This window comes from Mustela putorius, unplaced genomic scaffold (assembly GCF_011764305.1).
Source record: "Mustela putorius furo isolate JIRA1106 unplaced genomic scaffold, ASM1176430v1.1 tig00003859_pilon_pilon_pilon, whole genome shotgun sequence".
Classification (NCBI taxonomy): domain Eukaryota; kingdom Metazoa; phylum Chordata; class Mammalia; order Carnivora; family Mustelidae; genus Mustela; species Mustela putorius.
The window spans coordinates 2,306,291-2,333,723 of NW_025422011.1; the positions used below are offsets into that span (position 1 = coordinate 2,306,291).

At 51.9% G+C, this 27,433-nt stretch overlaps 1 long non-coding RNA gene across 1 annotated transcript; it reads left to right on the forward strand.

Annotated features, from left to right (window-relative positions):
* The first annotated feature begins 13,200 nt into the window (after positions 1-13,200).
* Positions 13,201-27,186, forward strand: LOC101669954. The gene is made up of 5 exons (XR_006602245.1): positions 13,201-13,364; positions 13,683-13,763; positions 14,059-15,199; positions 25,166-25,459; positions 25,615-27,186. It is a non-coding gene; the product is annotated as an uncharacterized LOC101669954 (long non-coding RNA).
* The last annotated feature ends 247 nt before the right edge of the window (positions 27,187-27,433 follow it).

Sequence of the window (27,433 nt, forward strand, 5' to 3'; positions counted from 1 at the left end):
ATCATCACAGTGTTAGCGTCTGCCTTGTGAGAAGAGAGGCGCTCAATGGGCTGGGCGGGGGTGGGGGGGGGGGCTCTGAGCAGAGGAAAGTGAGGGTGATGGGCTGCTGACTGGGGCTCTTCTGTTGCCTTGGAGTTGCCGCTCTAGGGACAAAGTGGAAAGCAATGGGACTGAATGGTCACACCTTGAAAAGACTGAGCTGTAGATTTACAAAGAGGAGGCTGGTCCCTCCCCACACCCACACATACCCTGCCTCCCCTCAACATACACACACACACACATGCCTATGCACAGACACCACAAAGCCTCTATCAAGCGAGACCTTGGGATTCAGGAGGAATTCTGGGAAACAAGTTGCTGGCCAGGGTGGACACGGGTGGGGCTGTTTCAGTTCCTTCCCACAGGTGATCCTTCCACCAAGTATAGTGAGACAGGCCCAGGAGGACAATGCCAAGAACAGGGGTGCCAATAAGAGGCCCGCCTCCCTGGGGGCTCTCTGGGTGCATGCTGTGCCTATCCAAATCCAGGCGGAGGTGACAAGCACAGAGACCTCAGAGCAGAAGGGTCAGGAGCTGGCGGAGGGGCGGGGGATGAGAGCGTGTGTGCGCATCCCTTTGGTAGCAAGGACGCAGGGCCATGGAGTGGGTCCTTGGTCTGAGCCGTCTTGCTGGATCCTCCAGGGAGGGGTTCCCTGAAGCCAGAGGTCAGGTATCCCCAAGGAGGAGTCTCCTGCTTCCGCTGACCCACACCAGGAAAGAGGGGGAAGAGGTCATTTTTCTGTGTCCCTACATACTTCCAGGGACAGAAACGGCAGTAGACATACGTTCAAACTCGTATCACTCTGCACTGGGCTTTATGTCTTCATGAAGCATCTGGAAGGCCACGAGACCTGCCCAGATGCCATTGAGATGTTGGATGCCGAGGAGACAGAGCTGGCCGGGCCAGGGCTCTGAGAGGAATACGAGGGGTTCCTGATCGCATACACTCAGTTCAGGCTGATTCCATAGGACAATGTCTGGCTAGCTTTTTTGGTCTGTTTTCTTTAAAAGAGGCCCTATCTGGAAGTGGGGGTGTGTGTGTGTGTGTGTGTGTGTGTGTGTGTGTGTAACAGAGACAGAGAGAAAGACAGAGACAGAGATAGCCTGGATTCTAACACTGTTCGAAGGTGTGGTGTTTGGCCCCCTGGTCCCAGAGTAAGACTGTGGAAGGAGCTGGTTGATTGCATGTAGGATCCAGTGTGATGGGTACAGGCAAAATTGGAAGAATTGGGGGTGAAGAAAGGAAGAGGCAGGTCAGTTGAATGTTTCAGAACATGGGTTTAGGGGTCACACTGGGCCACCATATGGCCTTGGCACATCACTTCACCTTCTGGGTCACCCAAAGTCATCCTTTGCAAAATGTAGAAGATAAAACTTACTTTCAAGAAAAGTCATTGTGGGGATTGAATATGGTAATCTATGAGAATATTCTGTTCGGTGCCCTGATAGGAAAAAACAAAAGAAAGAGAAAAATAAAGGAGCGAGGCTTTGCTTTACAAATATGTTTGTATTAAGAAAAGTCACCATGCATTCACAATCCTTTGATGGATATGCCTTTCTGACAACCTGGAAGTCAGATTGGTCTAACTCTGACTTACAAGCTCCTTTTCAGGAATGGCAGAGACAGAATGTGTGGATTCAGCTCTTGCAGAAGGCCGAATTCTGCTTCAAGAGTTTGACTCATATCCACTCAATGTCTACTGCTTAGTGTGAGGTCTACCTGAGTGAGTGCAGTTCTGTCTTCAAGCCAGACCCCCAACTTCAGCCTCAACTGGACAGATACACCTCTCCTGCTGGAAGACTGGGAAACTGAGGGTCATGGGAAATGGTGGTGGTGGTGGTGCCATGTGCCAGGTGGTATGGGTGGCACAAGTGTGTCCACACATGTGGGCACTGATGTAGAAGACCACCATGAGAGATGAGCACAGACATGTCAGATTCTGGGCACACTTGCCAGAGCTCCGAATTACCAATGACCATGACATTGGCTTCTCTGCCTCAAGTGATGGACAGACCCCAAGGTAACCCTCAGTGACATCTTGCCTCCTGGTGTCCATAACTTTGCCTAATCCCTGCCTCTTGAGTGTGAACAGGACTGATGACCTGCTTCTAACCAACAGAATACGGCAAAGGTGATGGGATGTCACCCCCATGATCATATTTCATCCTATAAAATTCTGTCTTAGCAGACTGCAGAGAAAAAAAAGGTTTTCTGGCTTTGAAGAAGTAAGCAAGCATGTTGTGAGAGGGCTTATGGAAAGGGCCATCTGGCAAAGAACTGTGAGTGGCCTTTGAGAGTTGAAAGTGGATATTAGCTGACAGCCAGCCAGGAAACAGTCATCTCAGTCCTGGAGCTACAAAGAGAAGAACTCTGCCAACAGCCTGGAGGAGCCTGAAGCAGACCCTTCCCCAGCTGAGCCTCTGATGAGACTGCAGCCCAGTCCACACCTACAGGGTGGGAGGAGACCTTGGACCAGAGGACTGGGCTAAGTTGTGTCCAGACTTCTGATCTGCAGAAACTGAGATAACAAATGTGTGCAGAATGGAAAGTCTCTGTATTTGTGGTTGTTTGTCACACAGCAGTAGCAAACATAACCTCCAGTTTTGGTGAGATCGCGAGAGTAAAAATCTAGGCTGGCTTCTTTCCTCCATGACTCCCGGCCCCTGGCCTCACCAGGGAGGTGAATTAGATAAATAGCTGTAAATTGTTCTGATATTCCGGAGAAAAGCACTAATGCAAAGTATGGTGATTATATCATCAAAGTGGCTGTTGGAGTCATCCAAAAAGCAAATCTAATGAATTGGGTGAATAGAGGTTTGCAAATAGAGAGTCCTTGGTGAATGTCGGAAATAAGGAAGATTTCCATCATAGGTGCTCATTTCCCATGATGGGTAATTATCGAGGCAGAACAGGATCTGCAAAGCAGCCTCTTCCTGGGTCCTAACAATAGGCATAGAAAGATGAGGTTAATAATCCCTAATGAGGAAGATAACTGGAGCTGGTGTCTCAAAGGGTAATTGTCATCCCCAAGGACAGCAGAGCGTCCTTATTAATCTTTCATCCTGGGACCAAAAGTTCAGATGGTGTGTTTTCTGAAGGTGGCACAGCATGGGACAGCCATTCTTCTTGCCTGTAGGGAAGGTGGCAGCTCCCACATCATTAGACGGGTATTTTTCCACTTCTCCTCACAGCAGAAAAATTTGTATGCAATTAATAGAGTGAGATGGTCAATATATTTTACTTTGGAATCAGGTCTAACAGACTGAAGTTTAAGTCTCATCCGTATCTGTATCACTATATCAGTTAGCTCTTGCTGCATAACAAGCAATCCCAAATTTAATAACTTAAAGCAACAATCATTTATATAGCTCACAAGTGTGCAGATTGGCTGGGAAGTTCCACTACTCTGGACTCAACTTGGGTGATCTTTGTTGGGCTGGCTTATGAATCTGTTATTAGTAGCTCGGCTGGAAGTATGGCTGATCTTGGCTGGCTTCAGTGGGGAGACCTGAGCTGATCTGCTTCTGCCTCTCTTGGTCTCTCATCTTCCAGCCAGCTAGCCTGTGCTTATTCACTTATTCATCTGAGTTTAGCTATCGGAACTCAAAAGAAGAGGCAGAAGTTTGCAAAGCCTCTTGAGGACAAGTCTTAGAACAGGTGAGCCTCACTTCTACTGCAATCCACCTGACAAAGCAAGTTATAGAGACAGCTCAGATTCGTGGACTGGGGAAATCACATCCACCTTTGTATATAGGGAGGCTATTAACTGGGGTCATCAGTGCTTCTTCCCAAGGAAGCACTGTTCCACGAGTAGCAAGAATGGGCAAGCTTGGATGCACAAACCCTAACCGAGCCTCTGCTGAGTCATGTTTACTGAAGTACCATTGACCAAAGGAAGTGACATGGTCAACCACATCCAGGGCTGCAGAAATACACACCATCTTCCATGGGAAGAAGAATTTGTGGCCATTTCTGTCCCTCTAAGTGTTACCTGGGAAAATCTCAACCATCATTACAGTGAACCCCAGATGAGGCAAATGTGGAAAAATCTTGACAATTGTCAAAGATGAGAGGACAGCGGTCAGCAGGTTGGTCGACAGGAAGTCAGCATTAGCAGAGGAGTCTGTGTACCCACATCTCACCCCACTGTCCCGGGTCTTCAGCCCCTGCACAGCTGTGGCCCTGCCCTGGACCCCATGTGTGAAAGCAGCACCATGCGGAAGAAACCTGCTGTGATCCACACAGGGAGATTTATGTTTCCTAGTGGCCACATTAAAAAAAAAAAAAAAAAAGGGTAAAAAGAGTCAAGTGAAATTAATTTCAGTGATATATTTTACTTAACTTAATATGCTTCAAATATTAATCACTTCAACAAGAAGTCAATATAAAAATTATGACTGCAGTGTGTTTTTACATCTGATGTCTTCAGGACCTCATATGTGTCTTACATGTACAGCCCATCTCAGTTTGGACCAGGCACATCTGAAGTGCTCAATGGCTACACGTGGCAAGTAGCTACTGAAGTGGGGTCCTGCCCTGGCCCTCCTCTAGTTGCACCTCTTTCATGGGGTGAGGAGTCCACAGACCCAAAAAGATGTACTTGTTTGAAATTCATGTTTTCTGTTCTTAGTCCAGATTCTAGGTACAGCAGACCCGAATACCCCAGACAGGAATTCAGAGTGGCTTCCAAATCTCCTCTCCAATTCCACCCTCCAGGAAACTGTCCTGATGCTCACCTCTAGGCCCTGGGAGGCCACGGGATGACTGTCGGCTGGTGGGATGTATGGTCATTCTTGGATGCGCATGTGGCTAGACTCCTTGCAATGAGGGACGGACGAAGCTGGAGGTGGGACGAGAGGAAGGCAGGACACTTTGATCCAGATGCTTCCACTAGTACCCTTCCCCCACTCCTTCTTGTGTTGGTGGGCATCACCACAGCCTGGAGGCCAGGCAGGAATATGGGAGCCCTCCCTGGTTCCTCCTGCCCCCACACTGGCAAGTCCCATTGATTCCACCTTCAAATACAAGCGATGCCCATTATTCACAGTAACTTCATTCCATAAAGTTGTGCAAATGCTGGGTTAGGGAGTACTGTCACCATTGCTCCTAGGGGAAACACACGGTTAGGTTCCTATGAGCCTCTGGTCACCACATGTTCAACCATAGTCTGCACACAGTTTTGTTTTATGTGTGTTTCTGTTTAAAGACATCTTATTTAATATACATGGGTTGACTAACCTTGAACTCATGGCCAACAGCACTCTGCCTGAACAAAGCTTATCTAACATAAGAATTTCCTCTTAAGACACATCACAGCTTCCACATGCTCAGGAAGAGTGGACAGAACTTCCGCTGGAGGTGATTTTAAAGAATAAGAGCACCAGCCAAAAGCCCAGAGGCGAAAAAATTTGGCACTAAATAGACTGCAGAAAGACACTCGCTTACAGTACGAGGTGAAGCAAGAAGGCAGATTGTCACCTTGTTTGACCTCACCTGGGAGCATGCACAGGGGCACCTTGAAAGTTTTACGTCTCTGCACAGGTCCATGAATGACCATGAAATCACTGCAAGCATTATTTTGGGACTTAGAAATAAATTGTAGCAAGTAGGTGAATTTGCAAAAATGGAACCCGGGAATGACAGGGAATGGCTAAATACTTTCGCTCTGTCTCTTTCCCTTAGGCCAACACATCTCTGTCCTGGAGGAAGGTGGAGCCTCCTCCTGGCCCGTCTCCCTGTTTGCAGGATTGACGCGCCAACCTCCATCACAGAGTATCAGCCCAGTATCCAGAGTTGTCCTTCTGCAAGGTCAAACCTTCCATTCTGCGGGTCACTCGGGACTAAGTGTGAATTCCTCACTGTGGCCTGCAAGGCTGTCCTTGCCCGCCTCTGCGGACATCTCAGGCATCACCCATGCCCTCTCCCTCCCTCACCTCTCTCCAGCCACACACTTGCATCTTCTCCTCCTGACCCCCTCCCCTAGTGAGGCTCCCACCCCTCGGTTGTTTCTCCAGCAGGGCTACTCTCTGAGTCTCCTCTCTGCTTCTCACGGCTTGCGATGCTGAGATGATTTATTGAATCACAGGTCAAGGGTCAGAGCTCACCTTGGCTCACGTGGAGAGAGTGGAACTGACCCTTGGGTGGCAGACACTTGATGCCTTCTCCAGACCCTGGGAGGCATGTCGAAAGAGCAGAAATACTTGACATCCAATGCTGAGACCCAAGACCTTTGCAGCTGCAGGGTTCTGTGGCCTTGGCCAAGAATCTGACCTCTCTCTGTGGGAAAACACATATTCTCAAATTTAGAAACCATAGGGCTTTATAATTGCAAACAGCACATCCTTATAATTTTGAAATCTTAGCATCTCGGGGGTTCCACCCAAGAAACTGATCCCCCTCTCTTCCTCTGAAAGCTTCTTTTAGATAAGTACCATGTTTTTATAATTATGGAGCTGCAGGATTTCATGGTCCACCCAAGGATCTGGCCACCCTTCTCAGACCCACATTTGTTTATGAGGCCATAGACCTTCGAGAGCCCCACCCAAAACCACACTTGGGAGAAACACCATTGTCCTAGAATGATGGACCTCATGGAGCAGCATAAAGGGATGTTCTTGGCATTGTGCACCATTTGAAATAAAAACACAACAAGAAGCCAGAACATCCCCGTGGCATATATCCTGTGCCTGTAATTACAGAAGATTCGTTATTGTGCCCGGCCAAACATGCAGATATCCAAACAGTCCCAGGGGCAGGACGGATGATGTTTTATTCTCTGCTTCTTCAACTTTTTGTAGTATTGCTGACTTTATAATAAAAACTGTGACCAAAAGGGGGGAAAATGCTTTGTTCCTGTCCACGGGCTGGTGAGGGTGATTTATCAGAGTTTAATAAGAGAGTTACCTCTCTGCCCCGGGCCAGCTGACCTTCTGGAAAATCACCGAGATTTATCATTATTAAAAAGTTGATGCCCCAGGTCCCACTGTGGTGCACATTCGTTCTGCCCAGTAATGGATGAGGGTGCCAGTAGGGGCCGGGTGCAGACGACGTGTCTGTCTTCTCATATACTGCCACGGGGCAATTATGATCCATTTTCTGGTAGAGACCAGCTCGTCCTGAGTGATGATGTTAGCCCAGGAGGAAGCTCTGCCCGTTTTTCCCCAGCAGTGGCTGGACATGGGGAGGAGGGCTGCCCTCCGGGAAGACAGGAGGCTGCCGATCCAGGGAAAAGGATCTAGGAAGTCCATACCTGGGCCCAGGGAGGGAAGCTCTGGAGCAGTGGCTCTTAACTGGGGGTGATTTTAGTCCTACTAGGGACCTTTAGTAAAGTCTGGAGGCTTTTTTGTTGTCACACTGGGGACAGGGTTCTCCTGGCGTCTGGTGGGCAAAAGTCCAGGTTACTGGGGTGCCCAAGACAGAGAGCCTTCCATGGCAAAGGATTTTCCTGTCCCAAATGTCTCTAGTGCCAAGGTTGAGAAAGCCTGCCCTAGAGTAAGGGAGGGCTTCATTCCTCTCAGTAGGTCCGGGGCTTGGGCAACAGTCAAGGTCCTGATAAAGAGTGGGGCCTGGTACAAACGTGCTGTTGGGGGCAGCTAACACTGAGCAGGGAAGGAGCTGGAGGGGCAACTTCTCTAAGTTGGTTCTATATAAGGTTTCAGGGCTGAGGCTTGCTGGGCCTCCTAGTTTTGGCAATTCCCTTACCCTCTTCCCACCCAGTCCCGCCACACCCGAGGAATCATTCTCTACCCTCCATCAAGTCCTATGTTTGGGTCCCCTGTGCATTTTTCATGCTGTCCCTGGACTTTTCTTCCCCAATTTCCACCTGATATAATAGGACCCATTCCTCAAAACTTAAATGCCACTGCCTCCATAAAGTTGGCCCTGATTTCCTCTAACTGTTCCAACATCTGTAAGCCCTTTTCTTTCATTAGGTAGAAGTAGGGAATTCCTTCTGGGTTGGATAGGGGAGGGCAGAGTACGGTACCGTAGTTACATGCACAGACTTTGGTCTGGTGCATTCCGGTTTTGCTGTTTGTTCCTTAGCTGGTGTTAGACACATTGCTTTAAACTTGCTAAACTCAGTTACTATAGATCTGAAATGGGGCTCAGTCACTGTTGCTGAGAAGACTGACTGCATTAAAATGAATTTGCAGAATTTAGCAGTGGGATGGAGAAACCATTGGAATGAACCCTTACCTTGCAGTTCCTAAAGACTGGGTATTGCTCTCTAAGCTTCATCTTCTCTGTGGGTACCATGCTTGTCCTTGTCCCCACTTTCCAGATGGGGAACTGAGGGCCCGAGTGGGTAAGCAGCCTGCCAAGGTCACCCAACCTGTGGTGGGTGCTGCCTGCTATCTGCAGAGATTAGAGGTGAACGCTTCCCTTTCCTGGGCTGCCCTGGGTGATGACAGGCATGGGCTCTTGGCGGATCCAACTGTTACTTTCTAAGTGCTTAGTGCATGGCTGGCTGGAAGTCTGGCTGGAAGGCTGGCTGGCTGATACACAGACTGCCAGGTCTCCATTCTGCTCTTCTCCTGATGGACCTTTGAGATCTGTACATCGTACAACATTTTAAATACGAGAGGTTATATGGAATTTCAAGGTCATGTAGCAAGTAAGTGGCAGGGCCAGGTTCAACTCCAAAGCTAACACTATTGCTTTAATGACAATAGCCTTTTAACTATCACAAATGGATAAAAACAACTAATATTAGCATGGACCACATTGCAAGTACTGTGCTAAGTAAGTACTCTACAGGGATAACTTACAGCTTCCGTGGGGTGTCCCCCACGGATGGATCAGGAACCCGATTCTTGCAAGGAAAGTGACATTCCCAAGGTTCCCAGACACTCCGACTCTTATATCCCATGGCCTGCCAACCTCCTGGAAGCTCTCTGTCCCATGTCAGGGACTCTGCACCCACAGCTGGGCTCCTGCCCTAGAAGTCTTCAGTGAATTGCACTGGCCACACAGCTTCCCCTTGGCAGGCCAGTCCTGCCCTGGGAGGCTGAGCTCAGCTGGTCCCTAATGAGCATCGCTGGGGACAAAAGCAGCTGGAGCTCCTTGTTCAAGGCCCTGTTGTAGGGACAAAGGCATGAACTGATGCGTTCTCTGTTCTTTTGTATTAAATAATTGGCTTCAATTACATCAGCTGGATGGAGTGTGGCACTTGGAGGAACGTGGAACTTATGAAAATGGAGGTCCGAGGGTGCAGAGCCAGGAGGAGGGGCTCTGATGGGCTTTCCAGGGGTCCATCCTCTCCAGCACTTACCCAGAGCTTGGGGTAAGAGTCTTAACTTAGCTTCTCCCAGTTTCCTCCTCTGTAGAATGGAGAGAGGAAGAGAGAACCTTTAACCAGAGGTTCTCAAATGGCTCTTGGCAAAGCTCTGGGTGTCTAGGAGGCTGAGCAGGACTCCAGGAAGATGCCCTCTGTTCAGCCAGAACAGCTTCTTCCTTTTTCTGTTTTACATATTAGGTTGATACCCTTCACATTGGGTTGAGCAAAGGATCCCTGGACAAAAAGGAAAAAAAAGTTTGAAACTAGACAGAGAATATTTAGGTTCCCTCCCAGCTCTAGAATTTCCAGATCCTACCCTGAGGTTTGAGGGTCTTTTTGCAGAGGGATGGCCTACTTCTCATTGTGGGAGGCTTTGTTGAGGTGGCCTGATCTGCTAGGGTCGTGCTCTGAACTCTACTCTCTGCACTGGAGGAAAAAAAAGATGTTAGTGATGGTGATGGTGATGATGATGATGATGATATGGTGGTGATGGCGATGATGGTGATGATGGTGATAATGATAATGGTGGTGGTGGTGGTGATGGTGGTGGTGATGATGATGATGATATTGCAACGATGATGGTGGTGATGATGGTGATGATGGTGATAATGATGATGGTGGTGGTGGTGATGGTGGTGTTGATGGTGATGATGCTGGTGATGGTGATGATGACGATGGTGATGATCATAATGATGGTGGTGATAGTGATGATGATGATGGTGGTGATGGTAATAATGGTAATGATAGTCATGATGATGATGGGGATAATAATGATGGGGATAATGGTGATGATGGTGATGGTGGTGGTGGTGATGATGATGATAATTATGATAATGTTGGGAGTGATGTGATGATGATGATGGTGGTGGTGGTGGCAGTGGTGGTGATGATGGTGATGACGGTGGTAGTGGTGGTGGTGGTGATGACGGTGATGACGGTGGTAGTGGTGGTGGTGGTGATGACGGTGATGATGGTGGTGGTGGTGGTGATGGTGGTAGCCATGACAATAACATTAGAACTAACCTTTCTGTGTGGCCACACATTCCCTAGCTTAAGCAACCAACTTGCACTCTCTTATTGAACTCTAAGCCCAGTGAGGCAGGTGCAGAACTGTCCTCACTTGCTGGAGATTCATTAACAGGTATTTACTGAGCTCCTACCATGTTCTAGGTACCCTGAAAAACACAGCAATCCTTGCTCTCATGGAGCTTACAATCTAGAGTGGAAACAATAATAAAAGTCATAAATAAGTATGACAGGAAGATAAAGGGGAAGGGGCTGGTGGGCGGAGGGGTACAGAGGGGCTTGCAATGGAAAACCTAGTGCTCAGGAAAGGCATTAGGAAAAGGTCAGATCTGAGCATAGATTTGAAGGAGACATGTACGTACCTGAGCCAAGTGCTCCTGGCAGAGGGAACAGCCACTGCAAAGACCTTATCATGGTGTGCTGCAACTGAGTGTTTGAGGAGCACTGTAGGATCGGTGTGACTGGTAGGGTGGGCAAAGGGGGCGATGACAGAGGAGCCATGCTCAGGACCCTCTGGCTGAGCTTCTCTGGTAGAGCCTAGGGATGAGGTTGGGCTCTATAGTTCAGAGCAGGGACCTAGGCTTTTACCTTGAGTGAGATGGAATTTATGGGGGCTAGTATTTGGGGCAGGGATATCTCTGATAGGGAAAGGGGGAGGAAGCGAGGAGTGGTCAGATTAGGAACACATCCTGGAGGTAGAACCAACAGGGAGTGCTGAAGGGCTGGAGGGAACACCAGTGGAAGGAAAAGGAAGTTGTCAGTGGTCATCGCTCCAGGTGTTGGGGTCAGTGGTGGGAAGGGGATGTTCTCATTTTCCGAGATGGGGAAGTATGGAGATTAGATGCCTGTCAGTGGCAGGGCAGAGATACCCAGTGAGAAGTTGGGTACGATGCTGGGGGTCAGGGCACAAGTCTGGGTGTGGTGTTTGCCACGATATCTACGGTATTTGTCTTTGCCATCCCCAAGGAGGTGGGTGTGGACAGAAAAGATGAAGACCAGGCCCTCAGGGTTAGAGACTAGCAGGGGAGGGGGAGTAGTAGCGGGTGAGGAGGGCCGCAGCCAGGAGGCAGGGAACCAGGAGTATGGAGACCCCACAGAGAGGGAGCCAACAGCGTGTGCTGTGAGCCCAGTAAAAGGAGCCCGAGAAATGACACTGGATTTAGCAACGGGAGGCCGTGCTGATGCTGATGAGAGTGGTTATGGTGGAACTGTGGGGACAAAACCTGACGCCGGAGGGCTCAGGACAGACTGGGAAGAGTGGCAAGGGAGTTGGCCTGCCTTTGTCGATGTGGTCCAGCAAGTCTTTCAAGGAGCTTTGCTCTGAAGGATAACCCAGGAAACAGATGTGCGGGGTCAGGGGGCATGGGGCATGGCCAGGGTTTTTGTGGTCGTTGTTTTGTTTTTTTTTTTTTTTAAAGATTTTTATTTATTTATTTGACAGAGAGAAATCACAAATAGATGGAGAGGCAGGCAGAGAGAGAAAGAGAGGGAAGCAGGCTCCCTGCCGAGCAGAGAGCCCGATGCGGGACTCGATCCCAGGACCCTGAGATCATAACCTGAGCCGAAGGCAGCGGCTTAACCCACTGAGCCACCCAGGCGCCCGTGTGGTCATTGTTTTAAGGTAAGAGAAACTCGAGCGTATTTATAGGCTGTTGAGGATGACCCAGGAAAGGCGGAAAAACCGATGATGCGGAGGCAAGGAGGAAGAACTTCTGGAACCGTGTGTTTAGTGGGTGAGAGGGGCTGGGCTCTGAGGCTTGACTCAGGGGTTGGCCTTAAATAGGCTACACAGAGAGAAACTGAGGTCCAGGGAGGTGAGGGGACTTGCCCAAGGACCCGCAGGGACAGAGCAGTCTGATGCCAGGGCCTGGTTCTGTCACCGCCACATGTCCTTGACTTCCCTGCTCAGAGCCGGACCCCAGGGCTAAGGGGGCTTGTCAGGGAGGGTCCACGGGGCTCCCTCAAAGGCAGCGGCCGGGACACCCGCCTCCTTTCTGCTCAGGAGGCTCCCTCCAGCAGCCTCGCGGGACCAGAGGAATCCTGAAATGCCAGGGCTGGTGGTTCCCAAGAGTCCCAGAATCCACGGAGGAAATGGCCAACACTTTGGATTGAGTCTATCCAACAAAACTCAAACCAGGCATTTGAACTGGTGTGATGCAGCCTCGACTGGTCACTGTAGGACACAGACGTGAGGACACACTGCTGTCCCTCCCCACCACCCCAACCCCCCAGGCTTCTGCTTCAAGGAAGGGAGCCCTGGTTCCCAGCCTCGGGTTGGGATTAAGGCCAGCGAGGGCCACAGACACAGTCCGTGACACATAGGTCAGACTGCCCAGCCCCTGAGGGAGGATCTGTCTGTGGCTTTCAGATGTGTTTGTGGAGTTGTGACGTGGCTAGAGCACATGTCCCATGTATGTTCGTGGGTGAGCTCACCTTCGTATTGTCCGCAGACACGTATATGCGTGTGGCATATGAGTCGGCCAGGGACTCCTGAGGGGGACAAGCGGCCACATTCTCTGGCCTGCGGGGGATGATAATTATTTCTCTCCCTGTGGCATCTCCAGTCAGCTTGGGTTCATCAGATCGCTGCTCAGTTTGATCAGGCGTGATTCCTGGCTGGGCCTTGGGTTCAAGCCAGACCCACTGGTTTTCTGCTTTTACTTGGACTGGTACCGCTTGGGGCGTGTTCTTCGGAGAGCAGATGGCCGAAGCGCGGGAGACCGAGTTGAATTATGTAAGCACAGAACATTTCCATTGGCCCGAGTGAGTCACGAGGCCATGCCCAACCTCCTGGATCAGGAAAGGATGTTTCCTCTACCAAGAGTCTACAGTTAAGACTTGTGGCAAAAGGTGTGGATATAGCATTCTTTTTTTATTATTATATTATTATAATATATATTTTTTATATTATTATTATTAGTTTTTTATTTTAATTCCAGTGTAATTAACATGGAGTGATAGTAGTTTCTGGTGTACAGTATTATGATACAACAAATCTAGACAGTGCCCATGGCTCATCATGGTAAGTGTGCTTGCTCTGGAGTCCCCAGTAGGGCAAGATGTGGGTGTGGAATTCTGTATGGGCAGGGAGGGGGCTGGAGAGCCAGGACGTTCCTCCAGTCTTCCATGGTGGGGAGTGGTATGCTTGCTTCCAAATACGGGGGTAAGGGGAGCACTGACAGCAGCTTCCTAACCCCATCATCGCCATCGTCCTCGCTGACCGTGAGAGCGGCTGTCCTCCAGCCACCTTGGGGTAGCTCCCTAACACCGCCAGCCCTTCCCCAGCTCCAGTTCCCACTGGGCTTGGGGACTGAGTGATCATTTTCCATCTTATTTTTAGAATTTTTCGAAGGAAGGAGGGAACCTTCTGGATGGTCCTCGAGGCTGTAGAATCCTACCGGTATTGAGCACACTGCACCTGGTAAGCCCGAGCCCTGCCATGAGGCCAAGGGTGGCTTGGAGCCCTTCACCTTCCTCTGCCTGCCCTGCCTTCCAGGGTGCCCAGCCCCGGGCCTGGCTCAGCCCAGGCAACTGCCACAGGGGAGTCTGGAAGTCAGATGGGCAGTGTCATCCCAAAGGAGTCCCTCCACAAAGCTGGTCTTTGGGCCAGGAGGACCAGCCAGCGGCCGTCCCCCCCCCCCCCCGCCCCCCGCCCAGGGTTTCCACAGACAGCTCCCCTGTACAAAGACTGAATATTTCTTCTCCTTGCTCCGCAGCATTGATGCCTTGCAGATCCTCAGGGAAAGTTGAAACATCACCTTGCCCTTGGGGGTTCAGCCGCAAGTTTCTGGATTGGCGCTTTTCTTCTCCTGCTCTGTGGTCCCACGGATGGGCTTCTCCTTGGCACTGGAATGAGAGCCGGTGGGTGGGAGGGATCGCTCCCAGCACAGCGCCTGGCTCTGAGTGCATGTTCCTCAGACTAGAGAGGAGAGGAATTGGGGCCAAGAAATCTCTCTCACCACGGGGACAGCCTGGTTCCCGTGATCGGAACTAAGATAAGGTCGGCTACCTGTAAGGAGTATTAGCCGGCCTTAAAAAGAAAGGAAAGGCTGGCAGGAGTTACAACATGGATGAACCTCGAGGACTTTAAGCTAAGTGACAGAAGCTGGGCACAAAGAGATGAACACGCAATGACCACAGTCACGGGAAGTGAGCTAGAGCAGTCAGATTCACAAGGCAGAAAGGACCGTGGCAGTTGCCAGGGGCTGGAGGAGGAGTCGAAATTTTATACAATGAAAAGAGCTCTGGAGATGGACAGGGGTGATGGCTGCTTGGCCCTGGGTACACTTGATGTCATCCAACCTTATGCCTGAAAATGGCTCAGATGCTACAATTCATGATGGGTGTATTTTACCGCAATAACACTAACCAAAAGAAGGCGAAAGCTGGAGGAGCTACTCACCCGGGGACACACAGCCACTGGGAAGTGAAGCATCAGTGAGAGCCAATGCAGGGTGAATGCCACGGTGACACTTTTCCCTGGACTTTCCCATGAGCCGCTGCAGTGAGATCAGGAGAAAGACCCTGGCAGCCATACCAGCCAGTGGCCAGGACAGCATAGTCGGCCTGGGACGGAGCTCTGGGGGCCCACCTCTCCCCTCCAACATGGAACAGGTCGCAGCCTGAGTCCTTGCCACCCTGCAGGACAGAGATTGGAAGGCAAGCACCTCAAGGGGTGGGTATGAAGACGAGATGAGCTCATGTTCCAGCTCATGGCCCAGCACGGTTCTGGGCCGCTGGGCAGAGTTAAATAGATACACAAATGATGCAAGATCAGTGCCACCAGGTGGGCCCTGGGAGAAGAGTTTGCTCTGTCCACCGTGGGAGTGACCGCAACGTCTCAGGATGGCTCTCGAAGTAGGTGTCATTTGCGTGCAGGGTAGAGAAGGTTTCAGAGGAGGTCTTGAGGTGGGTCTGGCATTCCTGGTGGAGGTTAGAGCTGGAGTAACAGTCGGCAGGTGCGGTGTCTGACCCCTTCTGAGAACTGCAATGAGGCTCATGTGACTAGAGTGGAGGACCGAGGGTAATCAGTAGGTTCTTTGATTTACAAATCACAGAAACTCAGCTCAAAGGGAATGTTTTGCTCGTGTTATCAGAAGAGTGTGGGAAATGAGCTTCAGGCATGGCTGGATCCAGGATTTCCCCTTCCTTGTTCCTTCTCCTCGTCCTGCTTTCCTGGCGCTGGCTTCCTTTTGAGATCAATGAATGGCTCAGGGCTTCCTTCTCTCCTGCTTCAACCTTAGCTGGAGAAGAACATTTTGTTCCTGGGAATCCCAACCAAAGTCCCAGGGTTGACCCTGATCAACCCAGTTTCGCATGGCAATCCATCTCCAGGCAAGCTCAGTGCTACTGTCTGAACTGGGGCTTGGACCCACCCCTAGATCTTGGGCTTGGAAGATGTCAGCCCTGCCTGGACAACATGGCTGAGAGTGGCGGGGGGATGGGCAGTTCCTCAAAGGAAAGCTAGGATGAGGTTTCCAGAAGGAGGGATGTAAATGTTAATCAGGCAAAAACACCAGACATCCTCTACAGGTAGCAAGAGCTAAGGCTGCAAGAGAAGCCCTCCTCTCATTCATACCCACCCCCCACTTTTCCTGCCTCCCCCTCCTGCTCCAACAAGATGTACTCATTCGCGCCTTGTTGGTTCCTCTCCGCACATGTTCCCAACCTCCCTGGATGCTGGGCGTAATCTCGTCCCCATGAGAGATGCCAGCAACACCTTCTGGAAACACAGCGTCTGCCAGCTGCCACCCCCCACCCTCACTGTGGCTACATAATTAGAGTCAATGGGGCCGGGTGGCTGGCGGTGTGCAGGTCTCAGGCTGACCTGTTTCTCCAGCTCCCTCCAGCCTCCCCGTCCTGCCTCGGAGATCCTCGGCCTTGGAGAGGGTGTGGGTAGCATGCGACACTCTGGCCCAAACCCACCTTAATCAGGTTTGTGAGCACAATCCCAGAAGGCTCTTGGTGGCTCGGCTGATATGCCAGTGCCAAACATAGAACAGGCCCAGCCAGTCCCACCCTTAATTCTGTAAATTGCTGGAAATCAGATGATAATGCTAGCCCGGGGAGACATAATTTGTGATAACCCAGCCCGGCCCCTGCTGGGTTTGATCCAAGATGACATCCATGGAGAGAAGCGTGCCTGTGGCTTCAGCCCCCTTCTCCGCATCATGTTCCCTTTTTAGCCTTTAATTCTTGGTCCCAGTGGCCATCTGCTGCTGCCGCTACTCTCCCCTCCCCCCCAAGTCCCTGAAAAGCTCACTGGGGCCGGGAGGAAACGGGCCGGGAGGAAACGGGCCAGTTACTCATTCATTCACCCTACAGATCATTGTTGAGCTGGTACTGCATGCGCGGAGCCTGGGAGGTACTGGGGACAGGGACAGGATGCCCGCAGGCCCCCGGACTGCCATCTAGAGCAGGGAGGAGAGACTGGCATCACTCTCAGGAGGGTCTGAGGTTATAGGGACAAGACTCCCAGGGTAGCAGAGTGGGGAGGGGTGTCAGGCACTACTTGGGGGACTGAGGGGATAGGGCCTCCGGGAGGAGGAGAGAGCTGCCCCAAGCAAGCTGCTGACTGTCCAGAGCTCTTAAGAGACTCCTGGCCCCTTGACCACGGCCATGGGCTCCTGTCCCGTCCCGAGGCTGAGGGCCAGGGTCGGAAATGGTCACGTCTCTCCCAGGAGGTGTGAGCATGTGGGTGCTTCAGACCTTCCTTCTCTGCCTTCCCCGCCCCCCCCACCACGACTTCCTGAAATAGATTCTGTTCGTCTCCACCGCACAGATGGTTACGGCGCCCGCTAACTTGGGGATGGGGCCAATCGCTGGGGTACAGCGGTGAGCCAACGCTACCCTGCAGATAGGGACGGAGGCATTTCACATGTAAATGTTGAATGGTATCTGCCTGTCATGAAGGCAAGGGCCTGGGCGGTTGAGAAATAGCAGGGGAGCCAGCTGACTGGGGTGGGGGGGAGGAGGCATCCCCAGCAGGAGGGCTGGAGGACGGAGGGGAAGGGGAAGAGGGTGGCTGTGAGAAGAACCAAGTCGGGACCAGGGCACCGCAAAGGCCATGGGGGTAGGATAATAAGGGGCGAGTGTGATGCTGGGTGGGGCTGGGGAGTGGGTGGGCCTAGCCGTGGGCCCTTGAACTTCGTGGAGGACAAGGAGGCGGCTTCGGGGCACCAGGATCTGAGGTCACACTGTCAACCTGGCTCCAGGCCTGCACACACGGAACCCCGTTACATTTGAGTTTCAGATCAACAATGAATCATTTTTTTAGTATAAGTGTGTCCTAGCTCCTCCAAGCTTACGCTAAAAAAAAAAAAAAAAAAAAAAAAAAAAAAAAAAAAAAAAAAAAAAAAGATTTGCTGCTTATCTGGAATGTAACTGGTGGTATCCTGTTCTGTTTTTTTATCTCTTTGCTACACTGAGCCACCATCTGTGGGGAGGTGGAGGCCACCCCCGTGCCTCCTTGGGGCTGGCCCTGTCACCTCTCAGGCTGATGAACCAGACGACTAAGACGGCCTGCCTGTTGTCACCCTTGCTTTCTGCTCTGGCCCCCTTCAACCCATTCCCCGGGCTTCCCATGGAAGGAACCAGGCAGGACAAAGGGCCTTCTGAAGTCACTGTCAGGAGCAGGGGGACCACTGTGACCTGCCAGTTTTAGGGCCCCTATAATAGGTCCCTTCCATCCTGCCTTTGAGCCTTGGCCCGGGTCGTCCCCTCTGCCTGGCCCTCTGTCGTTCGCACACCGGCTTATGGGAGGCCCAGCTTGTGTTGATGCTCAGCTGCTAAGCTCCCATTATGCCCTACGCTTCCTATGTGATTGTCCCCGTCACCTGTGGGGTGGGCTCCTTTCTCGTCCTTGTACAGATGGGAAAGCCGAGATGCAGAGAGGCTGGGTGACAAGGATGCAGACCAGGTCCCAGTCGTGGGACTGCCTCACCCTCCTCGCTCCTGGAGGGTCCGGGGCAGTGCTAAGCTCAGGCATGGACTATTCCTGTTCTCAGGCCACAGAGACTCCACACTCCCCCTCCCCATCTTTCGTTTTCCGATTATAAACCCGCTTCCTGCTCTAACCAGCAGGAAGCAAGTTTTCCTGTTTCCTTTTAAAATATCCAACTAGATTTTTTGTTGACTCCTTGTTCCTGAGGCTGGTCCAGCAAGACAAATAAAGAATTTCTTGATAAAAAAAAAAAAAAAAAGTAAGTCTGCTGTCCCCTGGGTTTCGAGGTTTTTAGCATCTTGAGCCATTCAGGCTGCTTGACCTATAACTAGCACACCCCATTGGGCCCTGGTCCTCACCCCTCTGGCCCATGAGCAGTCCTCTCGCCTTCGCTCATCGGCAGCCCCAGCCCATACCAAGCACTGCCTGGCGTCGGGCATCTCAGGCTCTCCCGGGTTAATCAGGCTGATTGGTTTTAATCAGTTCCCCGCTGCCAACAAAACACCAGGGAGCCAAGTGGGGGTGGGCAGGGGAGAAAGTCTGATTCACGGGGCACGGCCTCACTGTGTGAGTGGCCGAATGCTTACCCACTCTGGGCCGGTCTCCTCGTTCCTGTAAATGGGAGGCGGACGACGTGATTCTGTGATAATAGAGGCATCCATTCATGAGGGTTTTCCGGGCACTTACTTAGTGTGCTAGAAAATGTTTTCAGCCCTGGGAGATGCCCATGAACAAAAGGGACAAGGCTCTGCCATCATAGGCTTATATTCTTTGGGGAGACAGTGAGGCTATGGCCCTGTACTGCCCACGGAGGAAACCCCTAGCACGGGTGTCTATTTAAATATAAAGGAAACAAAATGAAATCAAGTTGAAAATTCAGCTCTAGGTCGCCTGGGTGGCTCAGTCAGTTGAGCATTTGACTCCTCGTTTTGGCTCAGGTCATGATCTCGGTGTCGTGAGATCAAGCCCCACGTCGGGCTCCATGCTCGGCAGGGAATCTGCTGGAGTCTCTCTCTCTCCCTCTGCCCCTCTCCCCACTTGTGCTCTCTTTATCTCTCAAATAAATAAATAAATCTGAAAACAAAAAAAGAAAGAAAATCCAGCTCCCCCGTTACGACGGCCATGTTTCAAGTGCAGAAGCCCCTTTGTGCCTCAAGGCACGCCGGTGAGAGCTCATACGCACCATCACTGGGGTTCTGCTGGGCAGTGCTGCTGGGGACTGACAAGGCCTGTGCCCTCCAAGGGAGTGAGGACAGCTGGAGTGGACAGAGCCAAGCTTTTGGAGAAATGATAGTCAGGGAAGGAAATATTTGAGCTCAGGTCTGGCCTTGGTGAGGAGTGCTCCGTAGGGAATCTGAGGGATGACTCTTCCCGGCAGAGGGAACAGCAAATGCACAGGCCCTCGGCTAGGAGGTTGACCCATGAAAGGAGAAGGGAGTCCAGTGCCACTTGAGTGCATTAACGTGGAGAAGAGGGATAGGAAGGGAGACCTGTCAGGGGTTTGGGGCCGAATCATTTGGGGCCCTGCTGGCCACAGGAAGGACTTCGGCGTGATGGGAAATCATTAGGTGGTTTCCAGCTGGGGAGTGCCATGGTCTGTTAACAGGATGATCCCCGCTGCTATGTGGGGTGAGAGGTCAGGGGACAAGCCAGAAGCTGGATAGAAGGCTGATAATCCCAATAATTATCAGCAGACAGTAGCCATGGGGGTGTTCGGATTCTGGAAACGCATCAATGTGGAGCATCAGTCTTGCTGATAGACGAGAAGAGCAGCATCGTGGAGAATCGAGGGGTTTCTGCACTTGGGGGGGGGGATCAGGCGGGAGAGGATGCTGGTGGGCAACCCGCGAGGGAGCCAGAGTTCCCGTATGGGCCAAGTCAAGTTCAAGATCTACATAAGACATCCACGTGGAGGTGTTGGTGTGCTGTGGTCTAGCTGAGTCTGAACACCAGGGCCGGGGCAAGGTGGCATGATTAGTCTGGAGATAGTATTAGCGACCTAGCGAGTGTCACAGAGTGCTGTGGCCTTAATGCAATTACTGTCGTTTCTCAAGTCTGCTTCATGTCAGGCATACTATTACCTACCCTATCTTATTCAGTCCTGAGTCAACTCCAAGACGGAAGCCTGATCACTTTCTGAGAAAGGAAGCTCAGAGGGGTTAAGAGTCTTCTTCAAGGTCATACAGGATTTGATCTGAATCTATCCGGTTTCAAAGCCTTCATCCCCTCAGTGGCCTGAGGAAAGCGGTCATGTGTTCTGAATTCTGACTGGAATGGGCTGACCCATCTGCTTGAGTTTGAATGCTGAGGACCTCGGACGCCAGGCCACGGAGCCCAAATCCACGCAAAGGCAAAAAGTTTCCCAGCCCAAGGACCAGGGCTGCCCGGCCGACTGCCCTGGGTTCTGTTTCCTCCCGAGACCTCGTCCTCATGGACATTCAGCCCTCTGACACCCTCTTGGGGTCTGTCTGATGGCCAGGGAACCAGGCAGGTAGAGAGGCCCGGGAGCTGCTATCATCCCCTCCAGAAGCAAGCAGGGGAGCACTGAGCTTCTAGGTTCCCTGCTGCCCCAGGAGACAGACAGCCCTTCCCCAGGACAGCCAGACTTCTGCACTTCCTCCCTAGGCATCCAGGAGTGGTGACAACTTTCCACCTTCTCCCTTCCCGTTTCGGGCTCCAAGGCTTGTGAGACCCCAGAGCAGAAAGGCCCACAGGGATCATCTGGAACAATGCACTCACTCCCTACAGATGGGAAGACTGAGGCCAGAGAGCTGTGTCTGGACTAGAATCTGGGTCTCCTGCCTCCATCTCTTGTCCATCTTCTGAGATCTCAGGGGGCTGGAAACCTTTATTTTCCTTCCCAGGGCTCTGAAACGACACGGGTGGTTCTCCGGGTGCTCCCTGGGCCTGTGTCAGGAGCGCCTCTGTGCACTACCCCCCCCGCCCCGCACATGGCAGAAACGGGACCCTGCCATCTGCGCTTGACCCAGCCTGCCCACCAAAATTTGAGGACCACCCACCACAGGCTGGCCTCCCCACGTCAGATCCTTCAGGCCACGGGTCCTCCATTCGAAGTCGGCTTACTCTTTCCAAACAGACCTGATCACAACACGTCTCAGGCTCCTGGAAGCAGACAGCTGTGGGCAGGTGCTGCCTCCCATCTTCCGGCCCTGATTCCAGCCACCGCTCAGCCGCCCAGGTCCACACAAGCTTGCCTGCCCTTCCCATAGGTTTTGACTAGCTTCACCGCTTTGCCTCGAGCCTGCCCATACCACCACCCCCATCGCCCCCTCACTCCTTCCTGGCCTGGCTGGGCCTTCTCCGATACAAACCCCAGCACAGGCTGGAGGGGCAGGAGGAACGGTGCCCCTTAGGGTTGAGCTTGGCCAGTGCGGGAGAGCGGCCGGAGCACACTGGCTTCCACGTCCTTCCTGGGCTGCGTGCTCCCAGTGGTCCCAGAGGACAGAGCAACTCGTCTTGTCCTCCATGCCCTACCTCCCCCGCCTCATCCCCACCCCCCCCCGCCCCATCCCTGCTCTCTGGGTCACACCCGCCCACTAAGTGCTCACACCTAAGTGTTTGTCACAGGCTCTGCTTTCTGGAGACCCCAGGTTCAGACACGCCCTGTCACTGACTTACATCCCATCCTGGAGTGTCACTTCCTGCAAGGACAGAGGTGACATATGAAACAAGACAGACTGGGCCCCTGGGGGGCTCTAATAACCAACACACACTGGTACTGGGGAAGGTGGGACACCCTCCAGGAGGCTCCCCTCTTTGCCTTATGGGTGGGGTAACTGATAGGAAATCAGACCCACAGGGGATGGCATGCTACGCTTTCTGGGAATGGAGAGAACCCCTCCTGTGTCCTTTCCTTGCACTTGCCTCTCTCATCCTGTATTAGATGGGCTCCTCTCAACTCCCACCGCCTGCAAACTCTAGATTCCCCCGAATTCCTTAGTAATGACCTAAATTCTTGTTGCTACGTGCCCGGTGTTTGCTGCCACCAGGATCCGTGACAGTGTGGCCGCCGGAGCCAGACTCCCTGGGTTTGAATCCGGGTCCTGCCACCTCTCACATGGGCAACTTCAGGCAAGTCACAACTGGCCTGTGCCTCATTTATGACATGGGGACAATACCTCCCTCATAGACTTGTTAGGAAAGTAACGTTAACGTGCAAAGTGTGACGGGCCACGTGGGGCACACAGTCGGTACATTATAAGCCTCGGCTATTATAATTATCACATTTTACTATCACCATAACCCTGTGGTCTAAACACTGGCATCCAATTCTTCAGATGGAAACTGAGGCTCAAGAGGTTGACTTACCCAGGGTGGGAGGGGGAGCTGGTCTTTGAATGCTCTCTGTTCCAGTCCAGAGCCTTGGGTACCGACGGACCAGTTTTCTGGTACTCAGAAACTGAGGTGCAGCTTTAAACTATCTTCCATCTTGGGGCACCTGGGGGGCTCAGTCAATTAAGTGTCTGCCTTCGGCTCAGGTCATGATCCTGGGGTCCTGGAATCGAGCCCCGTGTTGGGCTCCTTGCTCAGTGGGGAGTCTGCTTCTCTCTCTCCCTCTGCCCCTCCCCCTGCTTGTGCTCTCTCGCTCTCTCTCTCTCTCCCCCTCCCTCCAATAAATAAATAAAATCTTAAAACAAAAACAAAAACAAAAAAAAACACAACTCTCTTCCATTTTGACGGGAGGACTGGGCCCTTAGTGGAGCCCCCTGCGTGTGGATGGGCTTTGATTATTTGACAGAGAAGACGATCCAGGGGGAATGAAGGGCTTCCAGGGGCCCTTGGGACGCAACCCGCAGGCCCTTCCCCCAGACCACACCCCTTTCCCCTGAATCCACTTACCCATTCTCCCCAGCATCAGTTGTGCCTGTGGCCGGGCGGTGACCATCCAGGCTGCTGGGATCAAGGAAGGGATTTGTACTTAACCATGTTTCCAAAGCTGTAGCCCAAGGAAAACTCATGTCCTCAGGGACCTACTGGGGCTGAACAAAGAATAGAGAGCCCCGTGGCTAAAAAGGCCTAGAAAATGCACGTGGTGCCCCCAACATGGGCCCTTCTCCCCTGGGGACTTCTGAGAACCTTTACTACAGCGATGGGGGCTGTGACTCTGCAGGGCTCAAGGGAGCACTCACGAGTCCCAAACAGACTTCTGCAGGGAACCCTCTCTCCTGGGGACAGTCTTCCAAATCTGCAGAACTCGCTTCGGGCACAGCTGCTGTAGTGTTTGGCACACTCCACCCTCCTCCAGACAGACAGATTGCCTCAGCCAGATGGGGGTTCCCTGAGCGGGCTGCTCCTGCCTGGGAAGTCTGTTGTCAGCTCTGGGGAGAAGGAGTGAGTCACCCATCTCTGGGCTTTGGGTGCCAGCTCTGGGGTGCAGAGAAGGGAGTGCTCAGGGGGAGGGACCAAGCAGCCCCTCTGGCCATGCCCCTGTGGCCTAGAAAGGGAACCCCACCTCTAACGACTGTCCCAATAGTGGCTCAGGTTCTGCCCCGATGCACCTGTGACTATAGCCAGGGCGGTGGGGGTGGGGGGGAGGTAGGGACCAGGATCAAAATCAAAATTCTTCCAGTTCACAGCCCTGGCACTGTGAAATTTACCAGTTGGTAAATAATTTGAATATCCTCCTTGGTAATCGGTACCCATCCTGTGCTCTAGCATCAGAGGACGTGAGCAGAGGAAGAACATTGGATTGATGCTAGGGGAGACAGAACAGACATGGGTCTTTAACTTTTCAACATCTTTCTCTGCCGCTTTCTAGCCGCACACCCCAAAGGAGGTTCTTTTCACTTCGAGTCCCAGGATCCTCATCCACCGCCTGGGTGTTCCGAGTGTAAGGGAGATCTGTGGCCTGCACAGGGTCTGGGCCCCAAAGAATGTTGCTTGCTTCTTGCTTCTTCATGGTGCCCAGGGAAGCAGGTGTTGGGAGAGACACTCCTCCTCAGTGTCCCTTGCCCAGAACAACCTCCTCATTAAGGGAGCTGTTCCACATCCCCATCTAATTACCCTCTAACTGCCTGCTCCCTGCTGGGCCCGGCCTGCTTGCTGCCTCCTGCCTGACCAGGAGACCCAGTCTAATTGGAAGGCACTCAGCGAGGCAGGACCCCACTCCTGCTGGGGCCAGCAGTCCAGGGGAGAGGCTGGTCCTCCCTGGCTCCTGCAGACTGCCTCCAGCTGAGGGCAGGGAGAGCCGAGGCGAGGCTGGCTTGTCCTAGGTTACGCACCCAGTGAGAGCAGGAAGGGCAAGGATGTGAGCTAGCCTTGTGCTGTTGGTGGCTCTGGATAGGTTTATTTTTCCGGAAAAGCAATCTCAAGGAGTGGTTGAGGGTGCACACTTGGAGCCCGACAGACTTGGTTTGGGTCTTTGCTCTCTGCTTACCAGGCTGTGGCTTTAAAAGCTTCCTCTTGGGGGACGTGGGTGGCTCAGTGGGCTGAGTGTCTGCCTTGGGCTCAGGTCATGATCCCAGGGTCCTAGGATTGAGCCCCGAATCCAGTGCCCTACTCAGCAGGGAGCCTGCTTCTCCCTCTTCCTCTTTCTGCCGCTTCCCTTGCTTGTGTGCTCTCTCTCTATCAAATGAATAAATAAAATATTTAATAAACAAACAAGCAAACAAATAAATAAAAGCTTCCTCTTGTCCTCTGTTTTGCCATCTGAAGAATGGGAATTCTATTGTGGGGAGGAAAAGAGAAAAGGCCATAAAGTGTTTAGCATAGAGCTCTGTGCACAGCAAGCACTTGGTTGGTGGGGGCTATTGTGAGAGCTGCACATTCCTGATTCCAGCCCACCGTTCAGGGACCCCTGCATCTATGCTACCCTACTCAATGCTCACAACAACTCAATGAGGCTATTTGATTTTTCACAGGAAGAGAAACTGAGATTCAGAGGTAAAGAGACGTGTTCAAGATCATCCAACCAGTACACAGAAGAGATCCAATCCCGCTGCTCTACCTGCATCCACTCCTGGCACTCATGCACACATAACTGGGTGCCTAGTGTGTCCCCCACTTGATTCTGGCAAGGACTGGCTTCCAAGCTTTTTGGTTACCTTCTCTTCTGTGACAAACACTGGAGCTCTATTTCCCACCCCCTCTTCCAAGCACGCCTCTGCCATAGGAGTGAGAAAGCTACACCCTCCACTGCGCAGACTCTCTACTAGGTAAGGATGTATCTGAAAATCTGGATGGGGGAGTTGGGGGAAGCAGTAGTGGGAAGAAGATTGGCCCCTCAAGGAAAGCTTTGAATTCCTGGTAAAGAGCTCAAACTCCACTAGTTCACGGATCAACTTCTACTCTCTTCCTTCTTTAAATGTAGATGTGAGCTCTGGAGATGCAGCAGCCATCTTGTGACCAGGAGACCTCAAACATAAGGATGAAAACCAATAAGCTAAGCATGTCCAAGAAGACAGGTTGGAATTCCAGGTTCCCTGTGGCATTATTGAGGTTGGAACTACCGCTTAATCTCCCTACCCACCCACCCCAACCCCTATTTGTTTAGGAGCTAAGTTCAAGCCAGTGGTTCTCAAAGTGTGGTACTTCCTTGAACAGCATCATCAAGATCACAAAGGAATTTGTCAGGAAAGCACATTCTTGCCCTTCCCCCCTAACGCCCAGATCTGCTCAGTAAAAAACTCTGAATGATCTGGGTTTCTAACAAACTGAGTGACTTTAATATTTAGGAACCACTGGCCAAGAGCCTTGTTCATTCAGAACCCGTTTACTCGAATCTGAGTGCAAGCCTCCTTGATACCACACCTCTGAGCTTCGGCTCAAAGTCTTTTCTCTGTCTAGAATGCCCAGTTTCTTCTTTCCTCCCTCTCTGCCAGTCTTTTTTATGAAGTGAATTAATTTTAATCATAGAAATCCAGAATGGCAGAAAATTCTGCTGTTGCAGTTTGGCAAGGTACATGACTAGTTTTTGGATTAGGTCTCGACCGTCTCGGAGGGCTGGAGAAAAGCAGAAAGCTATAAAATTGTTCCATTAAAAAAAAACATGTCCGGTTCCATCTGGAAAACCCAGAATCGGTGTTTTATTGTTTCTCTCTCTCTCTCTCTCTCTCTTTCTATATTAGGCCGGAAGGAGTGATCGGCAAGCCCCAGTATCCTGACTTTCAGCGATCATGGACCCTGAGGTCCCCGTCCTGACGGGGCCAGAGTCGGAGCCCGGAGCTTGTCCACTGTGGCCGCCAGCATGTGGGGGCAGATGTTGTCGTTAGACTTTGCTGCATGACAGACCACACCAGATCTTGGTAGCTTAGACTGACTATTTTTTTTCCCCCAGATTCTGTAACTGACTGGGTAACACCACTGCTGGCTGTGTCTGTGGTCAGCGGAAGGCCACCTGGGACCTGGGCCCTGCCAGGATGGTGGCAACACCACTTCCTCCTCCCTCTACATGGTCTTTCAGCCCAGATATCTTCAAGGCCTGGTGGCTGTAGGGCACAGTCCCAAGAGGGCCAAGACAGAAACCCAAAGACCTGAGATCCTATGCCTGTGCTTCTGGCAGATTCTGTTGGTGGTAGCAAGTCCCAAGGTCAGTTACGTGCAGGAGGGTGGATTACCAGTCTCTATCCCTGCTGGGAATCCATATCCCTACTGGGAGACAGGGCCGTCATGCAGAGGGGTGGGTACCCTGGCCTGGGAGGAATTTGCATCCTCCATAAAGAATGTCCACATCTGTCTTCCAGCCACAATTGATTCACTTTCCTTCCTCAGCAGGTCCTGTGTGGCCTGCTCCCAAGACCCTCAGGGTTTCCTCCAAGGGCAGCATCATGTTGAGCATCTGGAGTCTTGTGGTCTAGGTCAGGTCCGGATGTGGCTGGTGCTCCACTTCACGCCGGGCAACTGATCTACCCTCACACACCGGGTATGCAATGCTGAGACAAGATAGACTATTTGGTTTTGAAAAGGCAGGAACAGTAGACGCATGGCGATGGCTGGTCTGTAACCATCGCCATGTTCTGGAATCCAGCCAGGCGCTTGTGATCAAGATGCTCTGCTCTGGGGACAGAAGACAGTCCTTGATTAGGGCCTGGTTCTGCTCCTGGGGGTGGCCCTGGGTCCATCATTCCCTTTGGCTGTTGGCTCCAACCCTGGGCTCTGCTGTCTCAGAGGGTCTCCCTTTCCAGAAGAAC